Source organism: Oncorhynchus mykiss, chromosome 18 (assembly GCF_057628025.1).
Source record: "Oncorhynchus mykiss isolate SJ-2025 chromosome 18, ASM5762802v1, whole genome shotgun sequence".
Taxonomy (NCBI): Eukaryota; Metazoa; Chordata; class Actinopteri; order Salmoniformes; family Salmonidae; genus Oncorhynchus; species Oncorhynchus mykiss.
In genome coordinates, this window is record NC_143039.1 from 27,475,884 (window position 1) to 27,490,983 (window position 15,100).

At 44.5% G+C, this 15,100-nt stretch overlaps 1 protein-coding gene across 4 annotated transcripts in view; it reads left to right on the forward strand.

Moving 5' to 3' along the window:
- The first annotated feature begins 7,676 nt into the window (after nt 1-7,676).
- Nucleotides 7,677-15,100, forward strand: part of LOC110495772 (vang-like protein 1) — a 45,345-nt gene continuing 37,921 nt past the window's right edge. For 2 of the 4 annotated variants that reach the window (XM_021571191.3, XM_090208057.1), the window contains exon 1: nt 11,304-11,662. The gene's annotated coding sequence lies outside the window, so the exon portion shown is untranslated. Of the gene's footprint in view, nt 7,865-11,303; nt 11,663-15,100 lie in introns of those variants that run through there. The other 2 variants (XM_021571190.3, XM_021571192.3) reach the window with 2 other exon arrangements.

Below are 15,100 nucleotides of genomic sequence, written 5' to 3' on the forward strand. Positions count from 1 at the left end.
TTATATGTAGGCCTAGCCCTTATTCATTACCCCAATTATATTACATTACATTGAACCAACCACTGGACGGACGTCCACTTCAGCCTTGTGACGAACATGTCCAGACGCTCAAGCGCGTCCTAAATGCTCTGTCTAAACGCGAATACCACTGGCACGCTGTACAGTTTCGGAAACATTTTAAACAAAACTTTTATGTAAGCGAGAAATAATTTTCAATTACAAAATATACACTTACTGTATGCAGTTTAGGAAACTTGCACCCGACCACACTTCCAGCCCTCCAATTTTTGCTTCGAATGTCTGCAATGGAGCATAAATGGGGAGGAAGTTTCCTACCTTGGCTGGGGCTGTGCAACTTTCTAAACTGCGTATTTGAAATATTATTTCTCTCTGATGTGAAAGTTATGTATTGCAAGCGAGAATTATTACTGTTTCTTAACGTTAAAACAGAGCGTTGGGATTGGAGTTCATTGATCCAGCTGTGGTCCATACATTCAATTGAGAACTCATAGGTATACCCCCTTTGATTGTGTCATGTTCTGATTTATTGTTCACATTTATTGCCCATTTTACAGAGTTCCAATACATATGAAGTGTATTCCATAAGCATTTTCCTCTGATGGTAAGAACATTATCCTTTCTCCTCTCACTTGTGTTAACACTTCCTCGTTACCTTTGTACCATGTGACCAGTGACCACATAACCCCAATGTGAGAATGCCCCTAGTGTACAAAACAACAACATCCCTGTACAGACAACATATACACATCACATGAAATGAGCACATAAGAAGGCCAAAATGGCTCCTACAACACCATGGCAGACTCATTAATAACCTGCATAGGCTCATTCATGAATGGTTGGAGGCATCTCCAAATTGGTTTAGAGCAGGTGTGTCACATGTACTGATGACCCATAAACCCTATGATCTCTCTCTCAGGGCATCTATGGAACCAAGGGACATGTCAAAGGGAAGATCTCAATTCCATACCTCCTAACATCCTCTCTCATCTCCTTCTGGAAGACCTTCTCCGCCAATGGCTTTTGAGAAGGAGACGAGGAAAGAGGAGAAAGGATGCCAGGAGTATGCAATTGAAATCTTCCCAAAGGCCCTTTACATGGGCAACTTGACGTAAAGCACCACACTGTATACTGGGATCGTGGACCTTTGAGACAGAGAAATAAAACAGCCTGGTCCCTTCCCATCATGCCTCACTTCCTCCTCCAACATCTCCTCCTCTTCCTCCTCTTCTTCCTCCTCCTCATCCACGTCCTTGTCACTATCCTCAGGTGGCTGCTGTAATAAGGGGTGGTGGGGCCTTGCTTCGTATCTCTTTATCTGAGGAGAAGTGAGGGAAATGGGTTTTTGTCATGTCCAAGGTCTCTCCTAGTCTTGTAATCAGAAAGGCTCTATACTTGCAGAAAGATGTCCTTCGAATACAGTATGTCTGTCTGTCAGTCAGTCAAAGCTTCTTATACAATTGGCCCTTTATCATTTCTCTAATTGCTTTCTCCTACATTTGACCTCATATAAACCAGCCTTCCTTGGATTACTAATTCAATTGCTGGTAGACTATTAAACAGTTACTTGAATGAATCCCTCTTGTTGTTTCTTTAGCAACATTAACATTCTCTAAATGGTATTTAATTCAACATACTGTGTTCAATTTGGATTGGCCCTTGTACAATGGAGAGTATTTCATACTATACATGCTTTAGATTGCCATAGTCTCCCAACAGAGATATTTCACATAGTGAATATATTCTCTTCAACCCCAGATAGTAAACCAACCAGCATCATTCTGGCCAACCTTAGCCTCAGACTCCTGTTCAAGCTTATTAAGTAGACAGTCCATCTGTACTTGCATAAACTGTAAGACCATTTGTGTTCCCTTCCCCATCCCAAAAGGTTCTGTTGCACCGCCATCGGCCCCCTTCAATTTATTCTTTACAAACTCATGAGGGGAGAACCCAACAGACAGGCAGACAGACAGCCACGGCCCAAACCGCTGTGGGCAGTGAACAGACTGCGAGTGTGACCGGTGCATATGTGTTTGTGTGTGAGAAAGAGCCCTATTGCTTCCCCCTTTTCACTGTGGATTATGTCATGGCGGAGGCCTACAAGTGACCATATGTCAGGAAGTGTGCAGACGGCCTGGGATGACTATGACCATTATCAACATTTGGCCGTCCTCTCCCGTTCATCATTCAGGTAGACTCCTTTAAAGCCTGGAGTAGAAGACACACACATTCTTTCATTCTAAGGGGCTTGATAGCTTTGTGTGAATTTGCTAGGGACAAAAAAATATGACAACAAACAGCCATATGTTCCCTGTGTGAGGAATAGAGGAACAGCATTTGAGGGTTTTGTACCTCTGTTTTTTTATCCTTTACCTTTTTTCTCTCCACTCTGGATATTGTAACAATTATCAATGTTCAAGGCACCCCCCCCCATCCTCTCCTCCACTCCTGCTTCCTCCTTTCCTCTTCTCGACCATCCCCATCAGAGGTGTGTGTTGTGAAGTGTGTGTGGGTCCTTTTAAGCAGCGAGCAGCACACAGCAGGACAAAGGCAGGTCCATGTGTTGAAATGCGACCCACGGGATGGGACGCATTATCCCTGCGCACTTCACCAGCAGGGTCCCAGGGCTCGAGCTGGCTCGTGGCCCTTTGTCTCCAAACAGATGGAAACGGGCAGAGAGGCGTAGAGGAGAGGAGGAGGAGAGACACGGGAAGAGATGAATGGAAACGGGGAGGGTGAAAAAAAAGCGAGTCAGTCTGTTCTCATTAACTCTGGGTATTGAAGGCGTCGCGGACCTCACAATGCGTCAGCAGCCCTGGATGGTCCCGCTGTCATTCAGACTCACGCTCCTACCATCTGTACAGTGGACATGTCATAAGGCGTGTGTGCAATGCATACATTATCCAATACTACACGTCCCAATCTGGCACGTTAATATGCCACATTCATGAGCTTTGAATTTGTTTACGATTTGTTTTCCAATTGTTGTGTATTTGATGTTTCCAGCTTTAAAAGGATAAACAATACTTTGATTATTTCTGACCACGAATAAAGCTTTTTCAGTCCTGGTGGTGCATATGAGGCCTTTGAAATAGAAATGTGAAATGTTCAATCTAAAATGACATGGAGGATCGAAAAACGAGAGAAAAAAAAACTTGAAAAGCATAGATGTATCTCATTATAATTTTTCTTGCTCTTGCCCGCACACATGCCCAGACCAATAAAAAAGGAGCACAACCATTTTTCACGTTTTGATGGTTCAGCAGGCAAACTAAATTCAAAATACGCAAATACAAATAATTTGTCACACACACTGAATGAAATTGCAGTAAGAATATCTAATTTAGGTAAAAGACGATTTGGAGAATCCAAGTCAGCCCAAATAACATCCTTGTTGATGTGTGTGTGTGTGTGTGTGTGTGTGTGTGTGTGTGTGTGTGTGTGTGTGTGTGTGGTCTCATAAGCTGCATCTCTTTTCACTTCGTCTTCATTTTACATGCTTTCATTTCTCTTTTTTCTTTTTACCAAAATCCCTAAACTCATAAACTGTGTGTCTTCGGGGAGGGATCCATCCATCTTCCGGACACTAAATTTAATGATCTCATGGGCCCACCTTGCATGCTCAATAGAGACCATCTGCACGCGACGCTTACCTTCATGAATAAAAGCAAAATCTGATAGTGAGTGCTGTGACTCACACCACACGGGTGCCTAGTTAAATGCGAGAGCTTGCCTCGCACACCCATAGAACTGTCTAATCAGATTCACTGCTTTCACTCAAAATGATTGATTGGTGAGGGGACGGGTCTCTTTTGTCAACTTGTGCTGTCCTATTTAATGAAGTAATGCTTACTTGAGAACATCAAGAAAATGTTGTTTTGCAAACTTGCAATGATAATAAATAGCCAATATAGCTTGTTCTTGTTGCTGTTAGCCAGTGTTTCGAATTAGCTGAAGATGGTCTGTAGGAGTATTTTTTTAAATTCAAAAACATTGCAAAATATGACACAAAAAATATGTTGATTATCAGTGTAAAACTAAAGTAAAACAAACTATTCAATTGTAAAGGTCATGTTATTTATCCATCCTTGCCAGCATAAAACGAAAACATTATCTCAAACCCCAATATATTTGAAAAACAACAACATAACGTGGTCTCGGTATCCCAATGGCAATTCACAATAGCACAACAGCTTGTGCAGTGCTGCACGTTATACTGTAATGAAACTGTACTACTCTTATATGGCCAGAGCGGGGCGCACTAACCTTAAAATCTGAGAAAACCCAATGCTCAATTTAATGTTCTGTTATAATGAGGTGTCCAGGCTATTGACCATACATGTCATATAGTCTCAGGGATTGACCTTGACTAATATGCGGCAGGTAGCCTAGTGGTTACGATCTTTGGTCCAATAACTGATAGGTCGCTGGTTTAAATCCCAGAACCAACTAGGTGAAAAATCTGTCTGTACTCTTGAGCAGGGCACTTAACCATGATTTCTCCTGTAAATTGCTCTGGATAAGACTGTCTGCTAAATGATGTAACTGTGTGATGAGTGAGTTTTAGGAGCCTATTGGTAGTCTTATGCCGCCTTGCCTTGTATGTCAACATACATGTAAATAACCCTGATGATCCACTTTTATCAACCGTGAGGTTGGAAAAGTGGAAGATTGAACCTTAGAATGACATTATGTACTTGTCAGTTAAACCTCCTTTCCCCAGCCTCTGTGTTTGCATGGCCCTCAGTGGGGAGGGACAGAAATGAAGGGTCAGGGGGTCATGTCCTGGTCATGACCTTTATTCTCTGCTGAGGGGAGGAGGTATTTTTGGAGGTGGGGGTGCTGAAGAGGCCAAAATACACATGCTGTCATCACATGATGTCATCTCCCTGCTCAGCAGCTTTGTTGTGTTAGATTTTTTTTAAATATTTGTATTATAAATGAATAACACACTAAACCCATTTGGAACAGTTCCTAGTATTTCCTGTTCCACGCATCTGGGTGGGGGAGAGGTGAAACAGTTGAGAATCGATTGGTCTTCAGAGCAGACTCCTTGCCAATGAGGTGCTCTGAGGGTATTTTGCAGACTGACACATCATTGACATCATCTGACCTCGACTGGCATAGATAGAGGCTCTGGAGGTCTGAGGGGGAAAAAAACAAAACGTTATTTACATTCCACCTTTAAGAGCCAGCGCTAAGGCTTCACTGAGCTCTTTGTTGTCTTTGACTGACTGGAACCAAGCACCCTGTGTTAAGTTCTGTATTTATTTTCTGAGTCAACCTTGTGTTCTGTTTCTTTGTGTTCTTGAACGTAGCCCTGTCTTTCATTTTTGTTCATTGATTTCACCTGTGTTAGTTACTCACCTGGTCTCATCAGCTCCTTATTTAGTTCAGTTCATTCTATTTGTGCCTTTGTGAGGTATTGTTCATGTTGACTCTACTAAGCCTTTTCTTAGCTCGTTTGTGAGAACCAGTTATAGCCTTCAGTCCTGGTTTTGATTCACCTGCCTGTTTGCCTACCTGTGTATGACCATTGCCTGCCCGTGACCACGATTCCTACCTTCTGCGAAGGCGAAATAAACACGTTGCGCACTGCTCGTGAATCTAGAACTTGAGTGTTCATTACACCCTGCAATATCTCTCTAAGGTCCGATGGACTGCACTGATAAAACAGGATGCTAATCACTCATCTGCTTTGTTCATGTTGCAATGAGATAAACCATAACGGTACTCAAGCAAGAGGATGGCACTTTATTTTACAGGATACATTTCATTATTCTAGAATCTATATAATGGGATAAGCCTGGTGAATGCACCGCCCACAACCACAGGGCTCTCCAGAGGGTGGCGCGGTCTGCACAACGCATCACCGGGGGCAAACTACCTGCCCTCCAGGACACCTACAGCACCCTATGTCCCAGGAAGGCCAAAAAGATAATTGAGGACAACATCCACCCGAGCCACTGCCTGTTCACCCCGCTACCATCCAGAAGGCGAGGTCAGTACAGGTGCATCAAAGCAGGGACTGAGAGACTGAAAAACAGCTTCTTATCTCAAGGCCATCAGACTGTGAAACAGCCATCACTAGCACAGAGAAGCTGCTGCCTACTTAGACTTGAAATCATTGGCCACTTTAATAAATGGAACACTAGTCACTTTAATAATGCCACTTTAATGTTTACATATCTTGCATTACTCATCTCATATTTATATACTGTATTCTATACTAACTATGCCGCTCTGTCATTGCTCATCCATATATTTATATATTCTTATTCCATTCATTGACTTACATTTGGGAGTATTAGCTATCTGTTGTGGAATTGTTAGATGTTACTTTTTAGATATTGCTGCACTGTCGGAACTAGACGCACAAGCATTTCGCTACACTGGCAATATCTGCTAACCATGTGAATGTGACCAATAAAATTTGATTTGAATGTTCATATTCAGATTAATAAATCACAGTTAGGCTAAGTGCATATATGACTTAAAAGCAGTGGCGGTTCTAGCTTGCATGACTCCCTGGACCCCCCCCCAACTTCAGCGCCCCCCATAAAAAAAAAAAGCACCATTCTGCACTGTCATTTTTATTTAGACATTTGGAGCAGCACAAATAAATAATCAAAACATTTAAAACTATATAAATATATATACAAAAATAAGACTCATAAATATAAAAAAAAGTAAAAGACAAATAGAAACATATTGCAGTATATAAATACAAGTAAAAAAGAGAATTTAATTATTAAACTATTACCCATTTACTAACAAAAAAACACAAATAAAACTAAATTGCACAAATCCTTTATCACACAAATAAAATAACACACTTCTAAAGAAGAGAACCTGATTATTACACTATTGCACTTTAAACAAGAAACACACAAACTAAATTGCACAACTAATTGCAGTACTGTACAAAGTTATAGGTGGGCTATCTGATAGATCCCCCCGCTCCCCCTACCTCGGGCTTCCAGTGGGGAGACCTGAGGTCAACATGCCACCGCCACCACACCGTCTCATACTTCTGAGTGGGAGACCTTCCCATGCAGTAGCCTGCCTAGCTCACAAACTAGAATCAAGGCGCCCACTCCGGCAAGGTTAATTGACCCACAGTCCCAGGCCGTGACATGAAATCATTGACGGGACGTGCAAATGTGCGATAGAAAACCGATCGCGCAAATGTCACCATTCGGAATATTTATTTATTATTATTTTTGTGCGGGCGCCCCGTGCCCGGAAAGATGCCGCCAATGCCTAAATCCGCTACTGCTTATAAAAATACATTGCATTTAATGTGCACCTCACTGAAAACATCCACCGGAGGCAGAATGTTGTTTTACTTTGCCTGGTTTCTATGGCACCAAACCCTAAGCTATTTGCACTCTCCTGTCACTTTTCCCACTTCAGCCACTTGTGACAAATCCACCTAACAGAGCCGAGCTGCGGGTGTTCCTGACACTCACTGAAGGTTTGAAATGTGGATGTGAACTGGACTCTGACTCAGAAATAAATTGCAAACACCTGAAGCCTACTTGTCAGACAAGTGAATAAGATTTTGCTAAGTCATTTGGTGCTGCGGTTTTATCCTATTTGACTATATTTGCATTGTACAGCCTACTGTAATCACTTGACAGTTCACAGCCACCACCATTCCCCCCTAGCGCACCATTGTCGCACTACACATTTCCCTTTCTCTCATCATGTAAGTGCTGCCCCCTGTACAACGGCTTGAACCCGGGCTGGTTCCCGACTGTACCGTGTGCTTGAAGGGAGAAATATGCAATTTACATTTCTGGATGAAATCTCTTCTTGGAATGGTTTACTTCCAGTGAAGGTGAGTAGCCCTGCGCGAAACAGTCAGAATTCCAACGTTTGCGTTCCACGTTGAGTAGTTGTTCGTGTATTTTAAGAGTGCGATTGAGCCCGATGTAAATTGGGAGTTTGGTTGTCTTGTTCCTGCTTGATGTAAGCTACACTTCTAATTATTTTTCTTCGGTGGAAATGTTTTTTTTTTTTTGTTTACAGGTAGACAGGCCTACATTGTATTAGTACAACCTACGAGTAACCGTTTGTGTTTTCTAATACGCTACATGAGCTGTAGGCTACATGTGGAGAGAAAAGGTGATTTAGAATTCCCTCAATCTAAAGGACTGCAGTCAGCCAATGTAGGGTGTAAAGTTAACCCTTGAAAGTCATGTAAAGCAGGAGTTAATGTTTTTTAAAGCGTTACACCTAGAATGACAACAATCGCTTGTTTTTCAATTCAATTGATTCAATAATAACATAACTCAAAAGTCTCAAACACACTTTCAGACTTAACTTTGAACCACTTTCTGCACACGGTTGACCGAATTCGTTTGTAGTTCAGTCTGGCCACCTTGTTACCATCAGCGACAGCGTTGCGCCTCCAGAAACAATGTTGCACAATGGCTCATTGATATCATTCACGCTCGTGCAGACAGTTTCATATCATAGACCGTTCTCCTTAAACATTAGCTTGCTCCTTAGTGTTTGTGAATATGTTGGTTGTTGAACCAACTGTCTGGGCAGGGCTCGGGAGGCCTTGCAGAGACCAGGGAGTTTCCTATGGAAGTCTGCCATTTGGGTTTACAGGTAGGATCGGGCAGAGAAACAGCTGTATAGCTCTACTACAGTCTGAATATGCTGTTGTATGAAAATGACAGTCCAATCCGAAAACTAGCACTTTGCATTTGTTAAGAGTACGGAATAAATTTGGTAGAATTCCCATGATTTGCCTTCACCACATGCTTGGTGTTAGCCAGGCTAGTGAAGGTGTAACAATGTAATGTAAAGTGCTACCTGAACCTTCTGGACAGTCTGTGTTTTGTATTCTGAATGTAGTCTGGCCATTTTAAGAACTTCTCGCCAATGAGGTAGGATTTTGTTGAAACATTGTTCAAGACAGTGTTGTATAAATGAACAGATTCATAATAATCCAACATTTCATTTGGGCCTTCTAAACTATGCGGAACTTGGAATATGTTACATAGTAGTGCCATTGAGTGTCACCCAGACCTGAAAATCCCAAAACATACAACAGACCGGTATGGTAATTCAGCTGAACAGACCATGACAAACCACAGTAGATGGTATATCTGTGTTGAATAAACAAACCCAAACATTTTCTCAGTGTTTAATCATTTGCAGACTGTGCGAATAAGATGTAGCTAACCTACCTAAATTCTCTAGATGTTCAGTATAGAGTTGACTCCAATATGCAGCTCTATTGAAACTCCACGGCTATGAGCATTGTACAGACTAGCAGTCTCGACTCCCCCACCCCTAGTTGCAGTAAGAACCAGGATGGTTGGTTGGTGGTAGTGCTTAGGAAACGCTGAACAATGAAACTCCCTTTGTGTTGTGAAACATGACTGACTTGTCTCAGACAAGAGAAACACACTCACTTGTGAAGATGGATATATCTTCCTGTCTGACCATGAATAATTCACAGATCCATTATCATATATTTTATCTGTACACCGAGCCTAACATCAGAGAAGTGTGATTTATAGGTCGTTTCCTTGTGGGATTTGAACAAGTCCTCCTCCTGCAGCGCTCTCCATTCTGGTAGGCTAAATGGTTTCCGTTTGTGCGTCTCTTCACGTCGGCAAAGAGAATATTCGAAAGCCGATAACTGTCATAAGCTCCTCGTGAGTGACAGCGTGTGAGTGATCGTCGACATGGATGGGGAGGGATGCTGCCCCTGTGAGAGCTTTAGGTGTAGCATTGTGGTCTTTGTGTCGGCGATCAAGAGAGATGTGACGGCAAACCAGGTGGAAGGAGTAGTCACCAATCAAGTGCCTCAGCTCTGCTACAGAAGTACAGAGAGACAGAGCTGCATCCTGGAAAAAGTCCAAGAGGACATCTTTTGCCGTAATCTTAGATAATGTGCAACATTCAAAGTACATACAACAGCAAGAAGGGGGTTCTTCATCTTATCTTATTTTAATCCATTAATCCGGTATGTTTGGAAGCCAAAGTGCTGCAACACGGACTGTAACACTGCTGCAACATTACAGTAACAGGCTACACCTTGGAAACGAGGTATTTATTACACAGTGCCTCCTCCTGTTTTTGAGTTTATCATTTTGAATAGAGAAATCACAGCTTAATTATTATGCTCCTCGTGTACTATGAGAGCTGTCTCTCTTGGCTCTAAGGCTGTGTTTAGACAGGCAGCCCAATTAGGATATTTTTTTTACCAGACTAATTGGTATTTTGACCAATCGCATCAGTTCGTTTCACATGAGATCTTTTTCAGAGCTGGTCTGATTGGTCGAAAGACCAATTAGTGAAGAAAAAAGATCAGAATAGAGCAGCCTGTCTAAACTCCGCCTTAATAACCTGTGGTGTCTGCCTCTCTTGTGAGTCCCAAATGGCACCCTCTTCCCTGTATAGTGCAATACTTTTGACCAGGGCACATAGGATGCTGTATTCCCTATATAGCCCACTACGTTTGACCAGAGCCGTATGTGTCCTGGTCAAAGGTAGTGCACTATAAAGGGAATAGGGTTTCATTTTTTGCGATTTGTTTCTCTGCATCTCTGACACTAATGAATGGCCGGGGGAGAGGGGGACATTCTGGAATGTTGATGCAATTAATGGGTTCATACGCTCCATGGACAGCATCTCGATGACCATGTGATTCCAAAGAACACATTTAGTCGCTGACTGGTGTTTCTTCCCTCGGTCGACTCCCCTCCGGCGTCTCAGATGAATCACGTTGTTACCTTTTAACTGAACAAGTCTCTCCCGTGTTCAGCTTGTCTTTCGTTACGCTTGTGTTAGCTTGTAGTTAGAGTCCAAGTAGATTTTTACAGTGAGAAGTATGAGGGGATGTGTGTGTGTAGCGGTATGCATATGTACATGCATACTCAATTAATATTGTTTCATGTGGGAAAAACACAAACAGGACAGGAAGGGCGTGCCTCGTTGGGAGCTGCTTGGACAAATGTCAGTGTTGTCCTTTTGTCCTCCAGTGATTGGAACGCTCCTCTCTGTGTCTCAGCTAAAAGGTCTTAGTTCCTCACATCCGCACCACCACAACAGAGCTGTTTGCCTCTGATACGTATGGCCTAGCTGGAATACCAGGCCAGGGCAACGACTGTCCTATTCACTCTGTCAGAGGAGATGGGTTAGAGACTATCTTTGGCTAATGAAGGTCGGACATATCATTGGCTGGTAATGATGATGAGCTTTTAATAGGCCCTTTGCTTATGTTGTGGTGAGGTGTGGGAGGGGCTCTGTCAGGCACACCGCACAGCTGTACTTCCTGGTCACAGGCTAGCAGGAGACGGCTTCAGTCAGGGCTCCCCTTTGTTCCTGAATACCTTCCCCGGTTGGCAGAGCTTTGTGCTTAGACTCGGTCACTAGAGAGAATTAAGCTGTCTTTTTGGGAAAGTACAGTCGTCTAGTTTCTCTTCCCCAGTTTGGGAGAGAGTCCCATCTCCTATTAAAGGCTGTGAGTAGTGAAGGATCTGTAAATTAGGCTGTCATATACAGTGGGATTAGATTACCGTCTTTGGCGCCGGAAGCTTGGTTGGAATTACAAGACCAATCTGTGGACTCACTGTCGCTGTGGAAACCATGAATGAACAAACTACCTTTTACCGTAAGGATGAAAAAGGCAATAAAAATGTTTTTGTTTTTTTCACAAAGAATGAGCTACAGGACGTCACCGTTCCTGCGTTGATCTGTTGTCGTTTTGTTTGCTCTGTTATCACCAGACCGTTACGACAGCCTGCTCTGGAGGAGGAAGGATGTGCCGTGGGGGGGGGGGGGCCTTGAGGGTCTGTCTGGGTTTGGATTTGGTTAGCAGGCACTTGATGCGGCTTTGTTAGTGAGCTGACTGGTTAGATGGTTATTTTCTTGTTTCTTTGCTCTGATGGTGTGCTACCGCATGTTTGTCATCTTGTGCGTTTCACTCAAGGGTATTTACACTCCCGCAGTTCCTCAAGCATGAATCCCAGAGTCGTGCGTGTGTGTGTGTGTGTGTTTCTCTACCTTGCAGATCAGTCCTCATGCCTCTGTCTCCCTTGGCTCTCTGAGGGTGTGGTCCTTCATAGTGAGAGGATGTTTATCCAGTGTAAACAGGAAGAGAGCGGCTGAATGGAGGAAGATTAACAAGGAGGCTCTCATTGGCAGGCAAACGCCAGCTTGTCCCGCCGTAGACCAAATCAGAGGCAGGCAAACGCTGCTGGCTTCATCTGCCGCGGATAACCTGACGGCTTCCCTAAGTAGTGTGTGTGTGTGTGTGTGTGGGGGGGCTGCATGGCCACTGGCACCACTCTAAGTAAAGACCAGGGACCAGATTAGTGTTTCCTTTATAGATCTGTTGAAGACAGCCCTTAAAGCTGCCTTCAGTCACCAACATCTTCAATTGAAACCCAGTTTGGCCAAATTCGTTGACAAAGCAGTTTAGCTGGGCTTTTGGGCAGGTGGTGACTGGCAAGGTGATTGTGGTATTCTCTCTCTGACCCCCATCCTGGCAGGGACCTCGACCCCATCTTTTTCACCCTTTTAATCCCTTTCATCCCTCATTCTTAAAAGGATTAGCACGGGAGATGGAAATGCCTCTGTGATGCTCTCTGCAGAACCAGCCTTATTTGCTCTGTCTGGGCTCTGTCTGTGCTCCTGTAGCAGTACCTTTACCCTGGTTGGAGTGTCTATAGTCTGTCTGTAGTCCTCAACCCAGGCCCTCTGCCTTACTCTGGCCAAAGTGTCTGTAGCCCTGCCTTACTCTGGCCAGAGTGTCTATAGCCCTGCCTTACTCTGGCCAGAGTGTCTGTAGCCCTGCCTTACTCTGGCCAGAGTGTCTGTAGCCCTGCCTTACTCTGGCCAGAGTGTCTGTAGCCCTGCCTTACTCTGGCCAGAGTGTCTGTAGCCCTGCCTTACTCTGGCCAGAGTGTCTGTAGCCCTGCCTTACTCTGGCCAGAGTGTCTGTAGCCCTGCCTTACTCTGGCCAGAGTGTCTGTAGCCCTGCCTTACTCTGGCCAGAGTGTCTGTAGCCCTGCCTTACTCTGGCCAGAGTGTCTGTAGCCCTGCCTTACTCTGGCCAGAGTGTCTGTAGCCCTGCCTTACTCTGGCCAGAGTGTCTGTAGCCCTGCCTTACTCTGGCCAGAGTGTCTGTAGCCCTGCCTTACTCTGGCCAGAGTGTCTGTAGCCCTGCCTTACTCTGGCCAGAGTGTCTGTAGCCCTGCCTTACTCTGGCCAGAGTGTCTGTAGCCCTGCCTTACTCTGGCCAGAGTGTCTGTAGCCCTGCCTTACTCTGGCCAGAGTGTCTGTAGCCCTGCCTTACTCTGGCCAGAGTGTCTGTAGCCCTGCCTTACTCTGGCCAGAGTGTCTGTAGCCCTGCCTTACTCTGGCCAGAGTGTCTGTAGCCCTGCCTTACTCTGGCCAGAGTGTCTGTAGCCCTGCCTTACCCTGGCCAGAGTCTGTATTTTTCTGCCTGGTCTTTTGACCAATCACATCAAATATTTCAGTGCTGATCTGATTGGTCAATTAGTGAAAAAAAGATCAGAATTGTGCTACCTGTCTAAAAGCAGCACCAGAACTATTTTGATTGCCGAACTGGCACATCGACTGAGCTGGCAGCTGGCTCTTCCGTAGAATAAAACAGCCTTAGAGAGGTTTGTCATCATGTTGTTCAGTATTCCCTCCGATGATTCAGACGTTTAAAAGTGTGTCAGCAAGAGTGCTGTCAAAATATCCAGACTTTGTTTGATAGAACTAGCTTTCTCAATCCCCATGTGCAAACACACACACACACACACACACACACACACACACACACACACACACACACACACACACACTATATGGGTCACTGTTTACACACACACACACACAATATGGGTCACTGTTTACACACACTATATGGGTCACTGTTTACATTCACCCCAAGTGCTAGTATTTCTCTAGTTTTCCTTTCTAAGTGGCAGATAAGATGGCACGGGGCAGTATCTTGGATGAGCAGTTATTTTCAGTGAAACGACTGGAACAAATGTGGTTATGAAAACAGAGAGAGTGCCCCAAGGGAGAGTTCGAGCCCCGCTCTACTTCCCATGGCTTCAGTTGTGACTGCTGCGGTAGTTAATCAACATGTTTAATGTGTGCAGAAGTGCGCTTTGCTTGTGTAACCGGCTAGCTAGTTAGCGGGGTGCGTGCTAATAGCGTTTCAATCACTAGCTCTGAGACCTTGAAGTAGTTGTTTCCTTTGCTCTTCAAGGGCCGTGGCCATAGGTAACGGAGCCATAGGTAACGATGCTTTGTGGGAGGCAGTTGTCGGTGTGTTCAGAGGGTGTGCAGAGGGTCCTTGGTTCGAGCCCAGGTAGGGGCGAGGAGAGGAACAGAAGCAAAACTGTTACACTTGTGATAGTCCAAAAGTGTTTGAATGAGCACGCATACTGCTAACTCCAAACACGTCAGGACAGCAGGATGTGACTGTGGAGGAGACGGAGAGTGGTGACTGTGGAGGAGACGGAGAGTGGTGACTGGAGGAGACGGAGAGTGGTGACTGTGGAGGAGACGGAGAGTGGTGACTGTGGAGGAGAGTGGTGACTGTGGAGGAGACGGAGAGTGGTGACTGTGGAGGAGACGGAGAGTGGTGACTGTGGAGGAGACGGAGAGTGGTGACTGTAGCACTCTGGTTAATTTCACAACAGATCTGGGTCAGTTAGAGTGGATTTCCTCTGCTGCAAGGGGTCATGGGAGTTGGCATGCTTTAAGTGTACACTCCAGTGAGTGTGCTCGTTTCTGGGATATGTTCGTAAATTCAACAATGTTCACTTTAACCTCTCTCCTTCAGATCCTTGTTTACATTGAAGATTTCACTAGGGATTTTGGCCCAATACAAGCCAGCTGTGTACCAGAGGAGGGCGGCTCATTATAATGTCCAGAATGGGGCAAATGGAATGGCATCAAACACCTGGAAACCATGTTTTTGATACGATTCCACTGATTCTGCTCCAATCGCTAGCACCAGCCTGTCCGCCCCAATTAAGGTGCCACCAGCCTCCTGTGCTGTATACATTATTTATCACCTGTGTTA